At 42.2% G+C, this 24,677-nt stretch overlaps 1 long non-coding RNA gene across 1 annotated transcript; it reads left to right on the plus strand.

Annotated features, from left to right (window-relative positions):
- Positions 1-4,001: 4,001 nt before the first annotated feature.
- Positions 4,002-22,077, plus strand: LOC116055821. The gene is made up of 3 exons (XR_004106486.2): positions 4,002-4,012; positions 16,985-16,992; positions 21,842-22,077. It is a non-coding gene; the product is annotated as an uncharacterized LOC116055821 (long non-coding RNA).
- The last annotated feature ends 2,600 nt before the right edge of the window (positions 22,078-24,677 follow it).

A 24,677-nucleotide genomic window follows, 5' to 3' on the forward strand; every position in this document is an offset into this window, starting at 1 on the left:
GTGAGTCTGTGAAAGAGTATTTTATTTCTGATTGCTGTTTGCGTATAACTGTAGACTGTGAGTGTGTGGGTGCTTGATCTAGTCAGTGATGCTTTGCCAGGTAGATGCATCTCGTAGCTTTTCCAGAGCCAGATACAGTCAGTACAGTGTGCAGTACAGAGCCACAGAGAGACACTCGACGCTGCAAAACAGAGCTCTGACCCAGATCCCAGACGAAGAAGGTTTTTCATCTTCTCTCTCTCTCTATTTAGAACAAAGGCTCATCTAGCCCTCAGATATGTGCCTCCATTCCACTCGTTTGTGCATCCGGTTTTAGCATGCTCCCCAATTAGGAAAAAGTACAAGGCAGATAAAAAAAACTAATCGTATGCCTGTTGAGTATCCACATGAGTGTGTCTTTAGAAGAGCCTTGGTTGACGTGAACTTCCTCATCACTTTTTGATCAAACTGCCCTTTGTAACTTTTCACCCGCTTTGTATCGTGAAGTATTTCTAATTGTGCCAAATCATATCGACCTTGTTCAAGGGCCTGTACTTCACTCTGCGTCATTCTCTCAAGATTCTTCTAATTCCGTGGAAAATTAAATTAACATAAAATCAATTAATGCATTAATTAGTCTTCTTTAATTACACTAACTTGAGTATAGTTGTTGCTTTCAATTATTTATTCCATAATTAATAGGCTGTAATTAGTACGGCTGATATCAATATTAAACACCACGATAATCCCACTGAGTGAAGTGGACATCTGAGGCTCATTAACAAGTTGCCAGGACCAATAGGAGGTCTGGTGACTCCTCAAGCAGCCAATAGTGCAACAGAAGGATCCACTTTGAAATCTACTGCTAATAAGGGACATGGCCTCCCATTTTGCATACAGTCTGCTGTGTATTGATTTTTTACAGGTTAATTATGTGATGATTTTGCCTTCCGGCTAAATGACAAGCTCCATCAATTTTTTAAGCGACCCATGCTAATTGTCGGTGCTGCACAAATACCTTTATCCATATTATTAACAGCCACGGTGCCGGATTGGGTTTTAGTATTCAGTGCAGCATTAAAGTAATAACACAAACTGAAATATGGGTGGAACGTCTTTGGAAGTTACACTAATTACATTTTTGTTGAGCACGTTGCAATTAGCCTTTTTGTACTATTTTTAACAGGTGATAAAAGTGATTCATTTTTCTCATTAAAGACATAATTAACTTTTAGCAAAACTTAATGATATAATGAGACTTTCGTTGTTGAATTTCTTATTAATCTTTCTTTAGTATTATTAACTGTTCTGCTCCTTGTTTTTAAAGGCTACAGATAAAGTGAGTGATGGTTGCTTGTTCTGAAGTGCTGCCATAATCTGAGAGTTTGTTTATTTTCTATCTTATTTCTCTCGCTCTTTTACGGTCTTGCTTATCTAGCTGCTGGTCAAGGTGATATGGCCGCTAATTGGCAGAATTATCAGTGACCCCGTTAACAAGCCCGTCATTTAATGCTGTACTTCTCCTCTGAGAATCCAACACTTCTGCCTGTAGCCGAGAGAGAGAGAGAGAGAGAGAGAGAGAGAGAGAGAGAGAGAGAGAGAGAGAGAGAGAGAGAGAGAGAGAGAGAGAGAGAGAGAGAGAGAGAGAGAGAGAGAGAGAGAGAGAGAGAGAGAGAGAGAGAGAGAGAGAGAGAGAGAGAGAGAGAATAACTGAGATGCCTAATGATGGAAAAAGAGAGAGAGAGAGAGGAGAGAGACAGAATGACAGACAACAGGACAGACTGAGAAAGATGTGAAATCAGGGGACACATGAAAATGTGATGGATGGGGCTTTTGAGAGGTTGAATACCACACAAAGAGGACAGAGAGGTGGCCTGCCACTGCAGAGGAAATAGAGCAGTTCGGAGTTGCTGGCTTAATGTGGGAGAGCATTTTCCAGTGAAAAGAGCAGAGGAGTAATGAAAGAAGGCGATGAATAGGCCGAAGCAATGATTTGAGTGAATGAGGATGGGCAGTCGTGCTCCTCCTATGCTGTCTTCACCTCTGAGTCTCATACATACAGATGGCACTGCTAATTACATACTGCAAAGGGAGAAGGGGCAGATCCTGCTTCACCACACCACACAATCAAAATCTCGATGATGTGCCTATGCATTTGTGTGTGCAGTTTTCTCAACTGTCTTGCTGACATGTCTCTTTAGTTGCTACAATTGTCCCCCCCATGTCTCCATGATAAAAGATGTCTGACGCAGTCGGACATCTCATTAGTGTCTGCACGCAGAGCACGCACACAAATAAATGGAGACATTCCTGCATAACACTGCACATGTGAATGCTACATGTACATAACCCGCAGAAGTAGAGTAAAGTGTAATGGGTCTAAAGTTTGCTTTAAAGGAAAGGTTCGACATTTTGGAAACCACACTTATGCTTTCTTGCTGAGATTTATATGAGGAGATTAAAACCACTCTCACATCTGTACAATATGAAACAATATTTTGTTTCCAGTCTTTATGAGAAGTTAAACTACATATACATACATACATACTTACATATAGTATTTAAAGCTATAGTGCGTAGTTTCTGTCTCCCCCATGAGGAATTCTAAGTAATGACAACAACACTGTCGGCGCGTCCACATGATCCAGTCTTCCGTGACTGCGCAAGCGCCCCCCACACCTCCTCCTCCTCCACCATGCAGTTGCTAGTATGAAAGGAGGACACGGAGGATTAAAAAAACATGATGGGTTCATGATGTTCAGAAGAGGTAATTATCTTCACTTGAATTTCTGCGTGGGAAAGTCACCGGACGCCACAATCTTCTGAACATAGCCATACTGAAAAATACAGAGAGTTGTGTGGAGCTGATGAGTCTTAATTAGCTTTGTAGCAACTAATTTGGCAATGGCTTGAATGTAACGGACGTTCATAGTTACGCACTAAAGGTTTAATGTAAAGACATGAGTGTGGTATCGATCTTCTAATCTAACTCTCAACCAAATTGTCAAACTATTCCTTTTCGGTAATTAATAACTATAGTAAAAAGTCTCAGTCTCTCACAAAGCATTCAACTCAGAACCATTTCTTGATATCCTATCTTACTGTAGACTGATTATTTAACCCCCTACACACATATACACACCTCGTTCTGGAAAACACACACACCAACACACATGCACAGGTGATTCAACATCTGTGTGTGACCCAGAATGCTATATGTGAGTATGTTTTTTACTGGCCACAATCAGTCTGCAATTTCCAAGACCAGTGAAATAAAACCATGGTAATATAAAAAAAAAAATCTTCAGAAACTTGCTAAATGAGACTGAAACATTGACAAAAATGAAAACTCAGAGGGTGATGGCTGAGTATCAAGTACAAATTATTCATGTACCAGTAACCCATTTAGTTACATAACACCAGTGATTATGTATGCATAATTGCGCTTGTCAGAGCTGAGAGAAGTTGGGAATATTTACTGTGCTGGCTGAAAGGACACCGGCAATTTATTCCCAGTCTCCCTTTGACTGCTTATTCCCAAAAATGCTGTCAGATTCACACAGTGTGTCTGTGTGCTTCAAAAATCGCTCTTCATGTTTGCTTTTGATGAGATGAGACCATCTGTCTTATTTTGTGAGTAGGAGAGTGTGAGCAGGAGAAGATACATTAAATGAAAGGAGAACACATTTGGACTTGTCAAGCAGGAAAAGCAATACACAATAACATTAACGATGGCTCTGTTCTATTCAAGTGTCCCAGTTAGTCGTGACAGTGAGTTCAGCCATCATTGACGTTATTAATTCCACCTTTGACATGTCAAAATGTCTGCAGTGAAAAATGTCTATTGACTTTTGGGAGATGACATAAGTGGCATTAACACAGACACTAAAATAATTAATGTGTCCCTGCTTGACTGTTTGTATTGCATTTAATCTCGTTAGAAGTGATCATCGAAGCCTCTAATAATTGATTATCGATCAGCAGTGACGGATGTCTCTATATTGTAATTTTAGTCAACACAGTAGCTGCAGTAGTGCTAGCTAAGAGCTACCTATCTTTAAGTTTGTGAAGTTGATTGAAGAAAGATGCAAATTAAGCAGTTGGTAATTATGTAATTTAATTTACAACTTTTTTCAGTTGACGTTCTTATTACAGTATAACTAAAAGCAGCCAAGTAGCTAAATGTTCTCATTAATATATAGTTATATATTGTATATTTGAATGTCATTTGATTCTGTTACATGTTTGTTTACATCAGTGATGTTTGTAAACACAGGTGTAGAATATGCCTTCATTACTAATTGGACTTTTACTGTGATGTTATTAAATGGGGAAGCACTTTTTGAGAAGATTGGGAAATAAAAATGAAATGTTAATCAAATTTAGTGTCCAGTGGTCTAGTGGTTAGGATCATAGACTATAAAATATGGAGGTAGTCTCTGTTATGCCAAAATGAAGCTCAATGTGGGTGGTTCCCAGTGGCTGCAGCTAATCAAAAAATAGACAAAGAGGTGGAGGGTTGATGGAGCTGAGGCGGGCTGAATGAAGCCTACAGTCTATGTTCGCCTCCTGTGATGGCACCCACCTGTCACTCAAAGCGGCCATGCCCTTAATTATGCAGAACTTTAAGCCTGAATATAATTTAAATGGGTGAGTTATATAAAAATTCACCCCCTGTACAGTCTTCATGAAGGGGGAAATTAGCTATAGAGACCAAAACCCTTTTTTTGTACCAGGCTGTAAACATGTTAATTTAGTCTGTAAAGTTTGGCATTTTAACATGGGGGTCTATGGCGATTAACTCCCTTTCACAGCAAGCCTCAAGTGGCCATTCGAGGAACTGCAGTTTTTGGCAGTTCTGCGTTGGCTTTATTTTTCAGTCCCCGATGTTGCTGCTTGGTTAAGATGCATACCATATAACTGCAATGTTCCTGGTTTGATTCTGTTATTTTGCCACTTACAATTTCAAATTACCAAGAGGTTCGTCTAAAAGCTCATGGATGATTTTGGTTTTTGTGTTCTCTTCAACTAAAAAAAATACTAGTGGGACAATCATGGTACACTCCTGCTTTTGTTGAAGAGGAAGCATGTGACAAATTGCCAGGTTTTAAGGTGGAGGTGGTGCTCAAGAGGAGGAGGCTGAGTGGAGAAGAGGAGCTCAGTAATGATAACAGGACTGAGAGGTGGGAAATGGGGAAATGTCGTCTCGTACAAGTGGAGGGAGAAATTGGGAGTTTGGATGGAAGGACACTGGAAACCAGGATGTAGTGTTGTTATAATGAAGAATGTAGTTTGTGAGACTTGGCAGAGATAGGGCATTAAGTGCTCAGGATCTTGGTGAAACGGCAATCACAGGTTAGCCAAAATCAGGCTTAATCAGTCAACACCACCACAATCAGTGTTTATCAGTGTTTTTTTGCCCCCAACGGCGCCTTCCAGGCAGCGCTAGGATTAGGCACTGGTTATTAGGGTTAGGGTTAGGTGCCTTGAAGGCAGCGGTCGCAGCGCTGCCTGGAAGGAGCAGTTGGGGGCAAAAAACACCATCGAGCACAATCAGCACAGCACAGGGAAGTAGTGCACCATGGGAATTTAGATTCACACTTGCCTACCTTTCTTCTGCTGCCTATTCCTATTTCCTATTCTTATTCCTATTTTTACATTTCCTGTTTCTCTCACTTTTGTTCAGTTTGAATGTGTTTAGAAACAGTTGAGTCTTAAGGAGTTGTCTGAGCATGTTGTTGTTGAAGACACTTTGAGGGATATAAACAGTATTATACTGTTTGGGAACAGAGACTATCAACTTAAGTTCACTAAGAGTTTTTTTTAGCCCGTGGAACCAGTCATCTGGTGGCATTTAATATGAAAAGTGCCAGTCATCCTCAGAGAATAGCATTTAAAGTCAAGTTTGAAAATGCTCCAAATATGCTGAATAATTTCAACCCTGAAATATAACTTTCACTCCTTGGCTTGTGATTGTACGTGCATATGTAGCCTGAAAAGGGCGCTTTTTACTTTACATGGCAAAACATTAAAACAGCTATAACCAAATTCTTTAAAATAACAATGTATCAAATGACAATTTGAAAACAATGCAACCTTACTGTTAAGGTTCACTCTTACCCCTCTCATAGTGTCGTTTTTGGCCAGAGAAGGCAGCTGTTGTCATGATTGTAAGTTCTGTTATGTTCTGTTTCCTTTTTATTTTGAAGTCCTTGTCTAGTTTTCTTCCTGTCTTTAGTTTTCCCTCCCTTGTGATTGCCCTAATGTGTTTCACCAGCCTAGTGTCACCTGTCCCTTGTTAGTCCTCGTTACCTGGTTTATTTAGTCTCTGTGTTGTCTTTGTCTAGTGTCGGATCATTGCATTCTGTTGCCGTGTTTCCTGTTGGATGTTGTTCTCTGCGCTGTCGTGGATTCTGTTTTTTGTGCCGTGCTGTTCTTTCCTGTTGTGGATTCTGTTTTTCGTTTTTGTTCCTACCTGGCTACCTTCCTGAGGACACTTTGTGTAAGACTCTTTTTGTTTACATAAATCACCTCTAACTGCATTTGGGTCCAAGCCTAGTCTTTCCTGACTAACCGTGACAGCTGTTTTCAGAGAAAAAGCTCTAAAAACCCACTGTATACCTGCTCTGCTCCAAACAGCGGACAGACACAGTTACCTACTCTCTGCCGAACATAGTGGAACATTTAGCAGCTAAAGAGACAGATATTTCCCTCAGGAGTTGGTAGAGACCAAATCATAGCTAAAAGAAAGTGAATATTGGATTTACATTCATCAGGTGACCAGAAACACAACTCCAAATGAATGATAATGTTGTTCTATAACTACTGGATGTGTAAATAAGAAACAACTTGTTTCTGCTGCCTCCAAGTGGCCAAAAAAAATCAGTTATGGAGCTTTAAGAAATTGTACTGAAATGTAACTCTGGAAATACCTTTAAATGCCAAGATAACATAAGTAATGAAAAAAGCAACCGTTAAACAAGTATTAATCAGCTTACCTCTGAATAAGCTTGTATTCTAGTCTAACTCATAACTTAAAGTGCTCATATTATGATTTTTGGCTTTTCCACTTTCCTTTATTGTGTTATATCTTTTTGTGCATGCTATAGGTTTACAAATAGAAAAAGCCCAAAGTCCATCCCAAAGGGATTTACCATCTTCCAGAGAGAACACTGTTTACAAACTGCTCCAAACAGCTCTATTGTAGTCCAGCCTTTACTTCTGTGACGAACGTGTGTCACTTTGTAACACACGTTATAATGCTCCCCTAGCTGTTAGCATGGCACTCCCTCATACTCTGCAACTGACTAGCTAGCAGTACTTACTGCGCATGTGCGACTCCCAACAAAGATGGAACAGAAGTGAGATGTCTCACTCTGTAGCTAAAACAGAGAGCTCAACACACAGGGTGAAAAGAGGAGCTGCAGCAATGTGCAGTACAACAAATATATGGTGTTTTCTGAAAATTAAACCACATAAACCTATTCTGGTACAATCTCTAAATGTAATTATGAACCTGAAAATTAGCATAATATGAGCACTTTAACATTAATAGTGGACAAACTACTCACTGTGTGTGTGTGTGTGTGTGTGTGTGTGTGTGTGTGTGAGAGAGAGAGAGACAACATGCATTTCACATCACACTGCAAAGCAAAATCTTCACAGCATTTTGGCAAGTACCAAGCAATATCAAAGGGGTAATAATAGGAATTTGTCTGTATGGTCTATAAAGTTGCGGTAGTAAATCAGAACAAAGCCGTCCCTTCCGGCTGAGGGCTACAGATAGACGTGAGACGCTTCCAATTGATCTAGAGTGTTTTGGATCAATTGACATGAAGTGGCAGGAGTTTATCCTTCACTCACTCTCTCTTTCTCTATGCTCTCATATATAGTTGTGCACACTCTTCCATACTGTACACTGCATACATAAATATCACAGGCAGCATCTGATGAAACAGTTTGTAAGGTTCCCTACACATTGATGATGCAAAGTTTGAGCTGTAAATGTGTTTGATCATGCAGCATTTGAAAAGAAATTGAGTAAAACATTTACTGACACAGTAAACTATGAGATCTAAGCTTGATAGCTGATAAAGAGCAGAATGAATGTGAATATGTAGCCGACTTTTTGTGCAAACACAGTAATATCTCACTTAGAATATCTATATAATTTGCTGCCATAGCCTCACATCTTCCTAAAGACTCACCTGCTTCTGTGAAAATACCACCATTGCACCTAAAGATATTCTTCCTAGTACAGGGCGTTTTACTGATAAAGCGGGTCAAACTGCTGAGAGGATTGTGTTATTAGGCAATGCAGCTGCTTTTTCCACACAAGGTACAGGAATGTATTTAATTTGCAATATTGTAATTTGCAATGAGAGATGACATTATTGCATCTGATATTTCAGTCTGGATCAAATTGGTGAACGACCGACATTGACACCTGAAAAGTGTGGCTAAAAAAAACCTAATCAGGGCGACATTTTTTTCTTGAATACATACTTGTTGGTAAAATATAAACAATTTCAAAGAGACAGTGTGTCCTGTGCAGCCAGGTCAGACGTAAAGGATATGTGTGTCCTTTAAACATTTTACAGCGTGAATATGTAAATTTACAAGCTTCCTCCTCATCCTCATGCTGAAGCTCAATCCTCCTCTGTCCCCTGACTGACTCACCCCAGAGCATTGTAGACAAGCCATGGGATCACGCACAAAAACACACACATGCATTGCTGCGACTAGAGAGAGGAGAGAGGTCATCCTTGGTGTGTGTGTGTGTGTGCGTGTGTGCGTGTGTGCGTGTGTGCGTGTGTGTGTGTGTGTGTGTGTCTCATCTTGTCGGACCATCAGAGGTAGTTTACTGCACTGCTGCACTACCAACAGATGGCCATTACCATACTGTAGCACACTCAACACAAGGCAGGGACCTCTCTCATTTTCAGACGCAAAACCTCTGCCACATCATAACACTATGATATCTGTGCTCTCCATAACGTCCATAATGAGATACTGTAAATGTTCTCCCCTCTACAGTAAAAAGATAACTTTATAGCTTGTCGCTATTTATGAGCCGACATAGCATTAGAGTGATTTTGGGGCCTGTTCTTCAGCAAAACACTTCCTCAGCCTCAAAGCTGTCAGAAAAAGTGTATTCCTGAAATTGGATTGAAAGAACTGAGCCCTTTTTAAAAGCTCATATTCATCCCTTTGAACAAATGGGTGAAACTCCCATCTTGCTATGGGATTTAGTGGCATATAACAGAGAGCATGGAGAAGAGAGGAAGAAAAGGCGAAAAGGAAAATAGAACAACGGGACATGAATACAAGCTTATGCCCTTGAAAGTATGTGTCACAGAAGCGGTTCATAGACTCATCGTGTACTTTGATTTCGAAAGCATGCATGCTAATAATGTGATAATAAATGCTGCACTTACCATGCAAATAAAAATGTGGCTGCTTGTGTGTTGAGCTGGGAATCAACAGTGAGTCTCAACATGCCCCCTAACAATCTTCTCTGAGGGAGCCGTAAGCTGAAAAACTCTGGGCCGGTGACCAGGCCACAGATGGTATCACACATACACAAACACAAACACACACACACACACACACACACACACCCGCGCAAACTGCCTGAAGGACACACACCCTGGGCACCATATGACTCCCTTTTAAAGCTAACCACATTACCCCTTAAACCACAAACAGACTCAGAGGCCAACAGTATACTAAACTCTGTACCTACATTGCATAATCATTTCACCTGGCTAATCAGTCATGGCCTCTAAGAGCTTCATTAACATTGTTCGCACATTTGCTGGATCTTAACATTTGGAACATACAATTAAAGTTGACTTAAGTACTTAATGCAGTTTATAATCTTTTATTTCACCTCAAAAGTTTATTTTTTTGGAAGTATGCTTATTTTCTTTTTTTCTGAGAGTTAGACAAGATGATCAATACCGTTCTCATATATGTGCGTTAAGTATGGTTCTAGAGCCAGGAGACCATTAGCTTAGCTTAGCATAAAGACTGAAAGCAGGGGGAAACAGCTAGCCTGGCTTTTGAAAATTTAAAACAATGTAAGAACAGTAATTGTTTTTAGAGTAAGGTACGTGGTATAACTATTTCTTGGTGATCAACAATGTATCCATCGCTCAGTGTTTCTGTGGCGAATGATTATTCACCAAGTTTTTCTTTTTTGTCAGTGATAAAATTTCACGACCTATTTATTCACTCAGCACTGAGTCATCTTGTTAAAATTCTTTGTTCAGTTTTACTGAGTCACCGCTGAGTCTCACAAATAGTATTGCATGTATGAGACAAGGACTGTTGAATGGTAAGGGGCATGTCCATGTGGAGACATATCACATTCAGCATTACAACTGTGTTCCCTGCTACCAGAAACATCACATCCTCTACTCCCACCCTGTGTTTTTTTATGTGCTGGGCCATCAGGGTTCTGAGTGGCTCCACGCTGTAAAGTGCCATCTAGTCTGATTTGGCCACGCTGAGGTCAGGCTGAACATGAGCACTGTGTTGTCACTCAGCATCATGAGGAGACAGAGACAGAGTCCAAGTGCCTGCTACTCTGAGCTTTCTAACAGATGGGATGGGACTACAAAGCATTATGGTTTTCCCAGTTTGCAGTTTTTACTCATTTTAAACAGAATAGCATGCCAAATTTATCAATGTTTGACACTGTGTCATGTATTTATACTCCATGAACTGAAGCAGATACAATATCACTTGTCCCACTGTTAGTATTTTATTTCAATTGGAAAAAAACTGCAAAAGCAATGATTGTCTAAGAGGAACATATCAGCAAATACACTCACAGCTGTTTAATGTAATAATGCACGCATCAAGCTTTACTCCGCCATGCGTGGCAGCCCTATTTTGTAGGTTGATTGTTCATGATTAAAACATTCTCTGGAAATGTCATAGATTGCAACTTGTCATGGTGTAAAGTGTGTGTGTGTGTGTGTGTGTGTGTGTGTGTGTGTGTGTGACTGGAAGGGAGATGAAGTGTGAAATGAAGTCACTGGAGCTAAGTTGAACTCGAGCACGGAGTGAAATGTAACCTCTACATTTCACTCTGTGCTGAGTTACTTTGGGGCCACTGCAATGCCTTTCGTACGGTGGCCGACAGGGGCAAACACCCTGCAACTTAAGAAAACAACTTCATTAATTTGACAACACATGCGCAGCATTCAGCAAACGCACTGCAAATACACACAGCACAACCAAATACATAAACACGCTGCAAATACACACAGCACAACCAAATACATAAGCATGCTGCAAATACACACAACACAACCAAATACATAAGCATGCTGCAAATACACACAACACAACCAAATACATAAACGCGCTGCAAATACACACAACACAACCAAATACACAAATGCGCTGCAAATAAAAAACAATGCAAAAAGAAAAGCACACAAAGCCCGAAAACAAATGCAACAAAACAACGCTGCATCCAGATTACACAACGGAAGTTCTCCAGACCTCTAGAGGGAGCAGCTAAGTGGAACAGCTTGATGTTCGACCCCACAGGGAGAGAGCACTCTGCCTTTTTATTTGAGTCCGGTATGGCTGCATAGTAAAAAGAGAACTCCCGTCTCATGCCCTCCCGTCCATAGACTGTATATTAAATTCATATTATTATTATTATTATTATTATAATAATAATAATAATAATAATAATAATAATAATAATAATAATAATAATATATTATTAATATACAGTCTATGCTCCTGTCTCATGCCCTCCCAGCTGGTGCTATCCCTAAGCTTCGACTTTTCAAAATAAAAGCTGCCGTCTGGTCCCTATGTCTTCGTACTTTGGTGTTTTGGATGTTTTTGAACTTAACAGTACGGCAGTCATGCTAATAAATACAATAACTTGCCGATGCCGATAACCGATGTCTTACTTACAACACGATGGAGCAAGCAAAGCAGTTTTATGTTTATGTGCGGGCGGGATTTATTCAGTTTGATAAATCGCACGGTAAATTGGCTGGTTTACTAAACAGGGAGGGACTATAAATCCTTTCTGTTTTTTCTTTTTTGTATTTCAAGAGCGAATTGCTCCACAATATGAATACAGATTGATCACTTATTTTGTTGTATAATCACAATATTACACTTGAGGAGGCCTATACTTCAGTAATTTCGGACCTCGAAATTAAACCCTCTCATGTAATATGGCTTAAACAAACGTCAACATTAAACGCTGATGCAGTTTTAAATGTTTTACCACAAGTTTACAGACGTCTCTGCTGATTGAGTATCACCTGTGACCTGAGCCGAGACACACCCACCAAACGAGAGAAAACATATCTCAAACATAGACTTAATATTTACAGTCTATGATCTCACCGTTGCACACCGTTTGACAACGGTGCACACCGTTCTGAGATTGAACGTGTCCCGGCTCTCTCTCTCTCTCTCTCTCTCTCTCTCTCCCCCTCCCCCCGTGGGGTCGAACATAAAGCTGTTCCACTTAGCGGCTCCCTCTAGAGGTCTGGAGAACTTCCGTTGTGTAATCTGGATGCAGCGTTTTTTTTGTTGCGTTTGTTTTCGGGCTTTGTGTGCTTTTCTTTTTGCATCGTTTTTTATTTGCAGCGTGTTTGTGTATTTGGTTGTGTTGTGTGTATTTGCAGCGCGTTTATGTATTCGGTTGTGTTGTGTGTATTTGCAGCGTGTTTGCTGAATGCTGCGCATGTGTTGTCAAATTAATGAAGTTGTTTTCTTAATTTGCTTGTGTTTTGTCTATTTGCATGTGTTTTCTTAAGTTGCAGGGCATTTGCCCCTGTCGGCCACCGTACTTTCGGCCTCCATCTGCAGCGTGTGAGAATAAGCTTCCAATTAGACAAATGAAATTAAGCGTTAGTAATCATGCACCAAGATGCAGTGTGATAGAACCAGTAGCTAATGAGAGTCAGAACTGAGAGATGTGAACAGTCATCAGTGTCTCAACAGCACAGAAACTCTAGAACTACTAGTACTTTGCAATCTTTCAAAGTAGCAGCGCGCTGTAATTCATCCCTGAGGAACACTGACCTGAGCGTGACACTGAGTGGTACTGTACTAGCCTCTCACTCACAGCTTCCCTTTATGTATTAGATGGAGTTCTGCTTTAAGATTTCAGTGTTCTGAGTCTCTTAAGACTTGGTACCGTATAAAACTTTTCAGGAATGGTTTTGCTTTTTGAATTTAAAGGTATTGTATACTTCCAATCCCATGCTTGATAATATACTTTCAAATGATTGTTCATGGTGCACATGTTGGCTTTGGCAGTGAATGCTGATTGATGATTAATAATTAAAGTTCCATAGGGTCCCTGTGAGTTAATATTCAGGTCTGGATCTTCTTGCAATCCTTAGGGACACAAAGGCTCTCTCTCTCTAACTCCTATCCCCACTACTCCACCATACATTTCTATTTGTATCCATCCCTTTGCTTTTAACTTCATAAGCTCTTGTTCTCTCCCCAATCTCACACAGGCATGCTAACACAAAGGCAATTCCACACAACATGTGAGTACAGCATATACGGGCATGCACAAACACACACACTTAACCAACTCCTCTTGTCGCACCGTTTCTTATGTTCTCCCTTGCCTACAATCTCCCTTCCCTTTGGAGAATAGCTGCAGCCTAAATATGGCGATCTCAAAAAATATGTCAGCCCCTGTTTCTACTGTATCCTACTTTTCAATACTTTAGCAAAGCCAAATTGAAATGAGGTTACAATAAGTGTAAGAAAGAGCTGATTTCTTGCTACACAACTTCGGTTTTTCCTGCAAAAAGAAGACTGGATTCAAGATCACACCACTGTGCAAAATAATTAACACTACTGGTCAAGGTAATAATTACCAAACCAATTCTCCTGTATGAATAATCGTAAAGCAGATGAACTATCTGTCCATGCACTCGTATTCTTTGGCTTTTTAGCGCTTACCCCCTTGTTTTTGTGCTTACAATGGACAAAATACTGGAAACACCTTTCAGTATAATGCAATCTAATACGAACAGCCTCCACAATTCTCTGACACAGTCAAAAACAGAATATGATGAACCTCAGAAATGTATTGCAGGGCTGTTGCATTAGATAACATTACATGATAATAGTGTTTTTTGGTATTTAAGTGTATAAGTTAAAGCAGCATTAATTGATCTTTTTGGCGTCATCAGGGCAGTGTGACAAACAAATATGTTGTAGTGAAGGTGCTACCAGACTAGAATGTAACACATCCAGCAGACACGGAGCAGCATTAGCATTAGCATGAAATTAGACACGCCACATCATTATTACTTTTAAATCGCTTCTTAAAACTTACTTTTATAGGGAAGCGTTTATGAATATTTAATATGCTGTTGGGTTTTATCTTCCTGCCCTGCTATTGCCCATTTACTGTATGTTTTTGTACATTTACAGGCATGTATGTGTGTGTGTGTGTGTGTGTGTGTGTGTGTGTGTGTGTGAATATATATATATATATATATATATATATATATATATATATATATATATATGGTGCTTTATGACACCTCTGTTTTTTGCATTTTACTTAATTGTTGTTGGCTGTGTTGTTCTTGGTTTTATTTGCTGTTTCTCTGGAAAGCACTTTGTAACTTTGTTAAGAAAAGTGCTATAGAAATACAGTTTATTATTATATTTTTTATGAATGCAAGTCCAATATTCATTCTCTGTTTGCTCTGTTTTTGGTCTCTACCAACTCCTAACGGAAATGTCTCTTTAGCTGCTAATGGTCCACTACATTCACCAGTTATTCGCTAACTTTGTCTGTCTGCCATTTGGTGCTGGGCAGGTAGCGTACAATGGGTTCTTTGCTGCATTTTCTGGCTGAAAATTAAGTTAATGAGAGCTGTGAGAGTGAACCAAGACATTAAAGTTACAGTTCATAAAAATACAACAAACAGCTTAGAGATGCTAAAATGCCCAGTAGAGCTGAGAGGAACTGCACAGTCTGGCAATAATTGTCTGTGGGTTCATACACATACTGTAATAATAATTTGATCCATTGTCAAAATAAAAATATGAACAAGTGCCGCTTTAAACAGCAAAACGTAAAAAAATATATCTGCTTTGGGTGGCTGTTTTGTAACAGATAAGGCAGCTTGAAAAGTTCATATTTATGGTTCGTCGACCTTGTAAATGTTCTTCAATGTGAAATTTGTTTTAGTTTTCATGTCCTAGCTGGTGCTTCCTATAGACAGTGTGCAATGGGTGACACCTTTGCCTCATTTTGAATCAGGATAAAAACTCTTCTAATTTTCAACCCTCTTGATAATTTAACTTAAGTCTGATTTGTCATGAAGATGTTTGATGTGTGATTAGTCTTCAGTGTGGTAATGCAAGGAGCTATTGCTATTCTATCCGAGTTACATGTGTATCCCCTTGTCCTGGGAGTCTCTCTCTCTCTCTCTCTCTCTCTCTCTCTCTCTCTCTCTCTCTCTCTCTCTCTCTCTCTCTCTCTCTCTCTCTTTCCAAATAGGACCCTCTCCGGGGATCCTGTTTGCAAATGGCTCCCACTTATTAGACTTTTGATGCTGAAAGGCTCAGCACTAGTTTTCCTGGCATCAGCAAGTGAAATCTCTCTCTCTCTCTCTCTCTCTCTCTCTCTCTCTCTCTCTCTCTCTCCACCTCCTTCTTGAATAATTTGTGATTAGCGCTTTCTGTGGTGATGAAAAGTCTCTTGCAACCCAACGCTATAATTACACCTCAATTTGTCCATAGTGCCATCCATCGTGGTCGCTGATAAACAGGCTGTTTGAGTTTAGAGCTATTATTTTAATGAGCAACAGTCTCAGAGGAGATATGAAGTGACTTTAAACACTTTTAGTTGCTTGAAAGTAACTACTCCACATGCAGGACTCAATCCACAATTAATTGGGTAAATCGTCTTCAGAAACATAAGGAGGATGCTATTATTGTTCTCTTGAAGTACTATCTTTAAAATCTATCGTTGACAACGTTACTTTCAAAATAACAGTAAAAATATTCAATACAATAATTATATTAAATTGCTCAAAATAGTTAAAATACTACTAGTTGCTGCAAAACCGTTTTCTTCCATTTAAAAACATTTAATCTGAACAGAATAAATATTACCATGAATAAAATCAATCCATGAAATAACTAAATTAAAAGACTCCTGGTTATGTGTTACCAACTCTGACGATCCAACTGAGAATCAACACCACAGTCTGCACCTGAACCATCCATCCATCCATCCATCCATCTTCTTCCGCTTATCGCGGGGGTAGCAGCTCCAGCAGGGGACCCCAAACTTCCCTTTCCCGAGCCACATTAACCAGCTCCGACTGGGGGATCCCAGACCAGGTTGGAGATATAATCCCTCCACCTAGTCCTGGGTCTTCCCCGAGGCCTCCTCCCAGCTGGACGTGCCTGGAACACCTCCCTAGGGAGGCGCCCAGGGGGCATCCTTACCAGATGCCCGAACCACCTCAACTGGCTCCTTTCGACGCGAAGGAGCAGCGGCTCTACTCCGAGCTCCTTACGGATGACTGAGCTTCTCACCCTATCTCTAAGGGAGACGCCAGCCACCCTCCTGAGGAAACCCATTTTGGCCGCTTGTACCCTGGATCTCGTTCTTTCAGTCATGACCCAGCCTTCATGACCATAGGTGAGGGTAGGAACGAAAACTGATCGGTAGATTGAGAGCTTTGCCTTCTGGCTCAGCTCTCTTTTCGTCACAACGGTGCGATAAATTGAGTGTAATACCGCACCCGCTTCGCCGATTCTCCGACCTATCTCCCGCTCCATTGTCCCCTCACTCGCGAACAATACCCCAAGGTACTTGAACTCCTTCACTTGGGGTAAAGACTCATTCCCTACCTGGAGAAGGCACTCCATCGGTTTCCTGCTGAGAATCATGGCCTCAGATTTAGAGGTGCTGATCCTCATCCCAACCGCTTCACACTCGGCTGCGAACCGATCCAGTGAGTGCTGAAGGTCACAGGCCGACGATGCCATCAGGACCACATCATCCGCAAAAAGCAGCGATGAGATCCCCAGCTCACCAAACTGCAACCCCTCTCCACCCTGACTACGCCTCGATATCCTGTCCATAAATACTACAAACAGGATTGGTGACAAAGCGCAGCCCTGGCGGAGGCCAACTCTCACCTGAAACGAGTCCGACTTACTGCCGAGAACCCGGACACAGCTCTCGCTTTGGTCGTACAGAGATTGGATGGCCCTGAGAAGGGACCCCGTCACCCCATACTCCCGCAGCACCTCCCACAGTATCTCCCGGGGGACCCGGTCATACGCCTTCTCCAGATCCACAAAGCACATGTAGACCGGTTGGGCATACTCCCAGGCTCCCTCCAGGATCCTTGCGAGAGTAAAGATCTGGTCCGTTGTTCCACGACCAGGACGGAATCCACATTGTTCCTCTTCAACCTGAGGTTCGACTATCGACCGAACCCTCCTTTCCAGCACCTTGGAGTAGACTTTACCGGGGAGGCTGAGAAGTGTGATACCCCTGTAATTGGCACACACCCTCTGGTCCCCCTTTTTGAAAAGGGGAACCACCACCCCGGTCTGCCACTCCTTAGGCACCGTCCCCGACTTCCACGCAATGTTGAAGAGGCGTGTCAACCAAGACAACCCCTCCACACCCAGAGCTTTAAGCATTTCTAGACGGATCTCATCAATCCCTGGGGCTTTGCCACTGTGGAGTTGTTTAACTACCTCAGCAACTTCCACCAGGGAAATTGACGACAATCCCCCATCATCCTCCAGCTCTGCCTCTACCATAGAGGGCGTATTAGTCGGATTTAGGAGTTCCTCAAAGTGCTCCTTCCACCGCCCTATTACCTCCTCATTTGAGGTCAACAGCGTCCCATCCTTACTGTACACAGCTTGGATGGTTCCCCGCTTCCCCCTCCTGAGGTGGCGAACGGTTTTCCAGAAGCACCTTGGTGCCGACCGAAAGTCCTTCTCCATGTCTTCTCTGAACTTCTCCCACACCCGCTGCTTTGCCTCTTTCACGGCAGAGGCTGCAGCCCTTCGGGCCCTTCAGTACCTTGCAACTGCCTCCGGAGTCCTCTGGGATAACATATCCCGGAAAGACTCCTTCAGTCGGACAGCTTCCCTGACCACCGGTGTCCATCACGGTGTTAGTGGGTTACCGCCCCTTGAGGCACCTAAGACCCTAAGACCACAGCTCCCCGCCGCAGCGTCAGCAATGGAAACTTTGAACATTGTCCACTCGGGTTCAATGCCCCCAGCCTCCACAGGGATGCACGAAAAGCTCTGCCGGAGGTGTGAGTCGAAAGTCTGTCGGACAGGGGCCTCCAGACGTTCCCAATTTACCCGCACTACCCATTTGGGCTTACCAGGTCTGTCCAGAGTCTTCCCACACCCTCTGACCCAACTCTCCACCAGATGGTGATCAGTTGACAGCTCTGCCCCGAGTGTCCAAAACATACGGCCTCAGATCAGATGAAACGATTATAAAATCGATCATTGACCTTTGGCCTAGGGTGCTCTGGTACCAAGTACACTTATGAGCATCCCTATGTTCGAACATGGTGTTCGTTATAGACAATCCATGACTAGCACAGAAGTCCAACAACAAACAACCACTCTGGTTTAGATCAGGGAGGCCGTTCCTCCCAATCACGCCTCTCCATGTGTCTCCATCATTTCCCACGTGCGCGTTGAAGTCCCCCAGCAGAACTATGGAGTCCCACACTGGAGCCCCATACAGGACTCCGTTCAAGGTCTCCAAGAAGGCCGAATACTCCGAGCTCTTGTTTGGTGCATACGCACAAACAACAGTCAGAGTTTTCCCCCCCACAACCCGCAGGCGTAGGGAGGCGACCCTCTCGTCCACCGGGGTAAACTCCAACATAGCGGCGCTCAGCCGGGGGCTTGTGAGTATCCCCACACCCGCCCGGCGCCTCACACCCTGGGCAACTCCGGAGAAGAAAAGAGTCCAACCCCTATCCAGGAGTATGGTTCCAGAACCGAGACTGTGCGTAGAGGTAAGCCCCACCAGATCCAACTGGTAGCGCTCCACCTCCCGCACAAGTTCCGGCTCCTTCCCCCACAGAGAGGTGACGTTCCACGTCCCCAGAGCCAGCGTCTGCTGCCCGGGTCTGGTCCGTCGAGGCCCCTGACCTTCACTGCCACCCATGTGGCAGCGCACCCAACCCCAGCGGTTCCTCCCACAGGTGGTGGGCCCATGGGTTGGAGAGAGAGGTGCTACGTAGCTTTTTCGGGCTGTGCCCGGCCGGGCTCCGTGGCAAACCCGGCCACCAGGCGCTCGCTGACGGGCCCTCCATCTGGGCCTGGCTCCAGACGGGGGCCCCGGGCTTCCTCCGGGCAGGGACACTCCATCTCTACCTCGTTTTTTCATAGGGTTTTTGAACCATTCTTTGTCTGGCCCCTCCCCTGAGACCACTTTGCCTTGGGAGACCCTACCAGGAGCACAAAGCTCCAGACAACACAGCCCTCAGGTTCATAGGGACACACAAACCTCTCCACCACGATAAAGTGATGGTTCCAGGAGAGGTGCAGCTGAACCATAGACGGTATAAAAGATGTGGACGTAGCCACCATGCTGTCACCCATTGGTTTGTGGATTACCGTTTCGAGGACTCAAGTTTGGCATTCTGGCTTTTGCAATCTTGGATTTATTTGGAACCAGAGGGGACCATATTTGGACGAGAGGGTGGAGCTGGGGAGGAGTGAGGGGTGGATCTGAACTGAAAACCCAAGGACATCACCATGGTAGCGACTTGTCAATCGCCCTAAAGGATACCCTGCTTTATCGTCTAGTGTACTCTAGTCTCGCTTTGCCAGACCCTCCTCCAAAGTGCGCTGAAAGAGAGTCTGGCTACTCCACACAGCATTCGGGGATGGGAGGAAAACGTGCTCTGGTTAAATAGCATTTCTTTAAACCAATCAGAATCGTCATGGGTGGTGCTAAACTCTGCACAGAGCTGCTGGAAAATAGTCATGCGAGAGAAAACTGAGATTGGACAGATAGTCTAGCTAGCTGTCTCAATTTACCCTGTAGAGATCTTGTAGAGACCGAATTTAAAATTCCAACACAAAGAAAGCAAACGAAACGGAAAATACATGCATCCGGCGGAATTTCCTGCAGCACCGGAGCAATCCCAGAAGAGGAATGCGAAGTATATAGACTAAGTGTACTCTAAACGGGACCATTATTACACAATCAACATCATGCTTTAGGAATGGAAAGGTTCAACTAAAAAATTATATGCTCACGGTTCAATAACGGTAACTTAGCGTCCTGTGCAGCGATGCTTCTGGAAAAAAAAAAAGTCAGGTACCAAAATAAGTTACCAAATTTTCATTCTTGTTTGGTCTCGTTACTACCGTTTACGTCAGAACCGGTGCCCTATTGGCACCGCATTTCAGTACCCAACCCTAGTAATAAATCATGTTAGAGATAGGGTCATTTTCTCATAGACTTCTATACAATCAGACTTCTTTTTGCAACCAGTGGAGTTGCCCCTGTTGGCCATTAGACTGCAGGTTTAAGGCACTACATTGGCTTCACCTTTTAGGCCCGGAAGTTGTCACTTGAGCTGTACACAACTTTCAGGCAACTGCACTCATTGATTAAGTTTGCTAGACTGACCTAACCATGTATAAGCCTCTTCAAAATATGAGTTGAAAAGAATAGATAAGTTTATCACGGCATGTTTGACATATCAATAAGTTTGTCACATCATTTGAAAATGCCATGAGAGCTTTATACAACGGATTATTTTCAAAGGGTGCACAGAAAGACAGATTACCAAGGAGCAGCCTTTTTTCCAGGATGAATTACAAAGTGAGACCTTGAGATGAGTTGAAAGCAGACAATAAGTTGTTTCAGAACTGCTTCCAACAGTGAGAGTAATTTACATTCAGGGTGGCTGTTATATAGCTTAAACGATAGCATTGAAAATACTGTAAATGATTATACTGCATCATGTATAGTTTTGGTTATCTTGACAAAATGCACAAAGAGTGATGAATAATAACAGCCTTAACAAGTCATGTCAAAGGAAGGTTAATGCTGCCAAACCTATTTGGAGCTGAGGTCTTCTGATGCATGCCTGAGGTTTTATAGAAGCAGCCAATGTTGGACTGCTTCTATCATCTTTGTCAAAGCTCTGAGGGCCTCTGTCAGGAACTTGATATTCAAGCCTGCAAGTTCTCAGCTCCCCTGAGGTTCTTGTGCGGTTCTCACTCTTTCTCTTTATCTGCCTTCATCTGTGTAGTGGTGTGACCCTGTCTTCTCCCTCACACGTCAGTTTCAGCTTCTCATGTCTTAGCTGACATAGATTGGCTTCCACGGAAAGCTTTTTCAGCTACTGGAACAGCAAACAGTAAATTTCTCAATGTCAACACATAGTCTCTCTGGCCTCTAGTTTCATGGCGGTGTTGTATGGCAAAGCTGGCGCTAACAAGACTGAAAAGTTAGGCTAATAAAAAATAATGAGCTGCTTGTGTCTCTGTAAAAGCCATATCAACGACAGATATTAAGCTCTGTAACTGCTTTGTTTTAGATCTGTATTTAAAGAGATGATGGGCTGGTGGCCGGGTTAGCTCAGTTGGTGGAGCAGGCGCACATGTATGGAGGTTTGCTCCTTGACGCAGCGGCCGCGGGTTCAACTCCGACCTGCGGCCCTTTGATGCATGTCATTCCCCCTCTCTCTCCCCTTTCATGTCTTCATCTGTCCTGTGGAAATAAAGGCCTAAAAATGCCCCAAAAAATAAGCTTTAAAAAGAGATGATGGTTCACCACAGAGATCCGTCAGATATCCATCAGCAGTGACGGACTGGGAACAAAAAACGGCCCTGGCATTTCCTCCCACCAGCGGCCCACCGGTGGGGGGGAGGTCGCAGATAGAACTTTTGATGCACGGAAAGAACACACACTTTTGATAGCCCCAGTAATGGTGAACGTAAACTCCCATGCTATAACAACTGCACCAAAACATAGACATATAAAAAAAAAAAAAAGAAGAAATCATCAGAGCCAGCCGCTCCATAATAATATAATATTCTGAAGCTTTGGTCTCCATCTCTGTTGCTTCTGGTAATCCACATTCAGACCCACAGCAGGCTTGTTGTTCTGTGTTGGTTAGTTCCATAGATTCATTATCCATGTCTATCTCTTCACCCTCCTCTTGCTCGTTTTGTTCTTCCTCTTCCTCATATTCCTCACTGTCCTGTCTTTCTCCCTGGTGTGCTGGCTCAGATGTGTCGCTAACATGCTAGCAGTATTAGCGCTAATGCTAGCTGAAGCTGCACTTGATTTTAAAAACAAATCAGTCAGTTTGCAGCATTTTTCAACGTCAGCCAACAGTGCTCTCTTATATTTCTCTCTCTTTTTCTCTGCCCCCCTCGTGTCGCTAGATGCCTCGATTCATTTTTTTTGTCAACAGTATAGCTTCCAACTTCCAACCATAGCTTCCAACTTCCAATTTTCAACTTCCAACAACCACGCTGACAGACAGTAGACACAGTCGCGATCTACTCGATTCTGTCTTGAAATTCCCAGAAGGCATTACTACATTTTAACTTTTGCAAACAAATATTCGAATAAAAGAAATGCAGGTAGATTTGTTTTATTTAAAACCATGCACATTTACGTTTTGGAACATCTGATCTGAATAAGTAATTTTGCTACAAAACAATACAGACTAATGTAAAAGTTCGTGACTGTAGAGGGTAACTATGACTGTGATATTGAAAGACTCATATGTGATATAAATACTGATCAGATTACATTAGTACTAGGTGTGAAGGATTTGGACAAATTTGGTTATCGTTTAGCCAAAGAACTTTGTTATTGATGCTTGAAAGGGGCCGACAGAAATTATATGGGCCGCTGTTTACAATTAAGTGGCCGCATGGCTGTGACAATCATGCGGCTCTCTGATTGGCCGGCCAGCCCAAACGGCCCATGAGGGCTCGCGGCCCCTCTGGCATCTGCCCAAATGCCAGATTACCAGTCCGTAGATTACTGTCCATCAGCCTAGACCAACAAATCATTTACCTACAGCTCCTTACAGAAATCTGAGAAAGAAACACACAGTTTATTCAAAATAAGAAGTCTCTACACTGTCGCTATCAAATTTGTATTTTGTTTCTAAAATTGCTTATTCAACCAATTCCATTTTCATTTGCGGACAAAATAGCAACCAGCCTGAATGTGAAATTGGTTTTAATATTTTTCAGCAAACATAAGAAATATGCAGGCGGGAAACACTATCAAGTACTGAATAATTTGTCTTGTTTTCTTGTCTTTATGTTGTCAAAAATGCCTTGTGATTTCTGCTGCAACCTTATTTCCCCACAGTGACAATAAACTAAACTAAACTAATTTAATAAAGCACTAATATACTCAATGTATCATTTCAAGCCCAGTATAACAGTGGTGGCTGGTGACTCAAAAAATTGGGGCGCCGGTTACATTCTAATGCACAAAAAAAATATATATACTCACACCTCTGCGAGAAGGTGCCACGTTGCTGGATTGTGTGTGTGTGTGTGTGTGTGTGTGTGTGTGTATGTATGTGTGTATGTGTGTGTGTGTGTGTGTGTGTGTGTGTGTGTGTGACTAGAAGGCTGTCAGTCCAACAAGGGGTGACGCAGCACCCAGTATGTAACAGTGGGAGATTGCACATTATAATTTGTTTTCTAATATCCTACTGTATGAATCCATGGTTGTATTATATTAACGTATGAATCTCGATGGTTTTACACTCTCACTCAGAATTGAAGATGAAATTTGGAAATGATCATTGGACCAATGCAATGTTAATCTTGTATTGTGGTTGTTGATTGGTTAGGGAAGAAAATGTATTTTTATAAATTAGGCTGACATTTTTTAATGGTTTATTTCAACCAATTACTCTTTTTTATATACATATTTTGACATCCTTCTTGCCTCTCAAAAATAGAGGAGCAACCTCCTCTGCCTCTATGAACCAGCCTCCGCTGTTGTATAATGCTTTTTATAGTATCCTTATAAAACCATAGTTGAGTTTTTTGAGTTGTTGTCACATACATGTTGTACAGCACAACCTAGTGACAATCTGCGGTGGACAGCCACTGTTACAGCACCCGTATGTGGTAGGGTTTAGAGACGTTGTTTCATGTAATTTCTAATGTCACAGTAACATTTTAGAATTTTCTTTCAGTAACTAAGTAAGGTATTTATATCTTATTATACCATTTAGTAACATATGTTAACTGTGAGTTTACAATGTTTTTCTCATATGGTATCAATGTGATATTATGGGACTGTTTGTGCAGCTGTTTTGAAGATATTTGCCAGGTGAACGCTGAAGTAACACACCCAAATCAGGATTTCCACATTCAGCAGGTTGGTGTGGGTCAGAGCGGATCATTTTATATTTGATATTTTTATTTTATGTGAACACACACCGATTCAAGATTATCTTTGCTTTTTTCCAGTTTACCACCATGAAACTAGAGGTCTTTGTCTTTATCTTCATGTTTCCTGCCATGCCTGGGAGTAGAACCTCGTAGAGGAGAATAAAAGACAGGCCTGTGAGCAGTTGGCACAAGTTCATGATGTTAGAGTGTTTATGTTTCACCATGTCAATTGTATCATTAGTGCATTAGTGCTCTCA

The sequence above is a fragment of the Sander lucioperca genome, chromosome 8 (assembly GCF_008315115.2).
Source record: "Sander lucioperca isolate FBNREF2018 chromosome 8, SLUC_FBN_1.2, whole genome shotgun sequence".
In the NCBI taxonomy this organism is placed as follows: Eukaryota; Metazoa; Chordata; class Actinopteri; order Perciformes; family Percidae; genus Sander; species Sander lucioperca.